General features: G+C 46.9%; 1 protein-coding gene across 1 annotated transcript in view; it reads left to right on the forward strand.

The window, feature by feature from the left end:
- Positions 1 to 1,954, forward strand: part of DNAH8 (dynein, axonemal, heavy chain 8) — a 349,054-nt gene that overhangs the window by 264,956 nt on the left and 82,144 nt on the right. The window lies entirely within an intron of this gene.

Raw genomic sequence — 1,954 nt, forward strand, 5'->3', positions numbered from 1 at the left:
GAGGTCAGGAGTTTGAGACCAGCGTGGCCAACAGAGTGAAACCCCGACTCTACTAAAAATACAAAATATTAGCCAGGCGTGGTGGTGGGTGCCTGTAGTCCTAGCTACTCGGGAGGCTGAGGCAGGAGAATCGCTTGAACCTGGGAGGCAGAAGTTGCAGTGAACCGAAATCATGCCATTGCACTCCAGCCTGGGCGACAGTGTGAGACTCTGTCTCCAGAAAAAAAAAAAAAGAAAAGAAAAGAAAAGAAAGTGATCTCGATCTGGTCAGTGATTGGGTAAGGGAGATGGTCAAGAACCACTGGAAAAATCACTCGAAGCCCATGCCTTCTACTGATGGTTTACATTGATACAAGAATACTTATTATTGTTTGCCTCTGCCAACTAGATGTTAAGTACTCATGAGGTAGAATATAGTAGCTATTACTACTTCCAGTGGAATAGGTACTTTGCAACAATAACCCTGCCACAGAAAAGCAGAGTTATTGACCCTAATTTATAGATGAAATAACGGAGATTCAAAGAGGTTAGGTACTTGCCCAAGACCCCATTGCCAATAAGTGGCAAAGCTCATGCTCTTCCCATGCCATCATGAGTTATTTCTTTCCCACTCCTCTTACACCACTGGATGGGCCAGAAGTGGAGTGAGGGGCAGTTCTCAGAAAGGTTGCAAAATTTCAGTGGAGACCTGCAGTCAAGTGGCCATCAGTCTGGCCTGCCTGGGGGAAGGAAGGGAGGAAGCAGAAGATCAGTCTCCCAGCTGAGTGGGTGTCACGAACTGAAACATCATAACCTCAAAGAGATGCTTCCTTGACCTTGGCATCCCAGGCCAAGGGCCAGGAAAAGGAATGAGAAATGGAAGTGGACATACAGAGGCTGGAAGTCATCTTATCACCCATCATGGCTGCAGCTCACCCTAGAAGCTCTACTGTGGTCAAGTCAAAATTAGCAGGTAGAAGGTCAATAGGCAAAAAATAGTCATCCGATTTCTTCCTGTGCCTCAGCCGCAGTTGTGGAGGAGACCTGTGAGGGACATTGTGGGCAGGTGCAAGGTAAGGCTGGCAACACCCAGGCCCTGGCATGCAGGCAACTTCTTTGAGGGTGGCCAACCAGAGAGAGCCAATGCAATCTTCAGGAGATAGGTGGCAGTTGTGAAACAATTCAGAAATCCCCTTTATTTATTTGTTTGTTTGTTTATTTATTTATTTCTTGAGATGGAGTCTCACTCTGTTGCCCAGGCTGGAGTGCAATGGCATGATCTTGGCTCACTGCAACCTCCGGCTCTCAGGTTGAAGCAATTCTCCTGCCTCAGCCTCCTGAGTACCTGGGACTACAGATGCATGCCACCACGCCCGGCTAATTTTTTGTATTTTAGTAGAGTCAGAATTCCACCGTGTTGCCCAGGCTGGTCGCAAACTCCTGAGCTCAGACAATCTGCCCGCCTCTGCCTCCCAAGGTGCTGGGATTACAGGCGTGAGCCACCAGACCCAGCCAGAAATCCCCTTCATCTTTTAGTGCCCCAGGGACAAAGTGGGAGCAACTGAGTTACAGAGTAACTGTTCTGTTATTAATTTATACTCTGTCTGTATCCTGTATGATGAATTGTTCACACTATAGATATGAGACTTTGGACAGTTGTTTACCCTGTCTATGCCTCAATAAAAAGTAGGGGTCATAGAGGAAAAGGTGTAATCCTTAGGTCTGGCATAGGGCATCTGTTATACGAGCCTTTGCTACTTGCTATTATTGCTTACTGTGGCTTTTTATTTTTATTTTTTAATTTTTTTGTTTTTGAGAGGGAATTTCACTCTTGTTGTCCAGAGCTGGAGTGCAGTGGTGCGATCTCGGCTCACGGCAACCTCTGCCTCCTGGGTTCAAGTGATTCTCCTGCCTCAGCCTCCTGAGTAGCTGGGATTACAGGCGTGTGCCACCACACCCGACTAATTTTTTTTTT

This window comes from Mandrillus leucophaeus, unplaced genomic scaffold (assembly GCF_000951045.1).
Source record: "Mandrillus leucophaeus isolate KB7577 unplaced genomic scaffold, Mleu.le_1.0 Scaffold3, whole genome shotgun sequence".
Classification (NCBI taxonomy): domain Eukaryota; kingdom Metazoa; phylum Chordata; class Mammalia; order Primates; family Cercopithecidae; genus Mandrillus; species Mandrillus leucophaeus.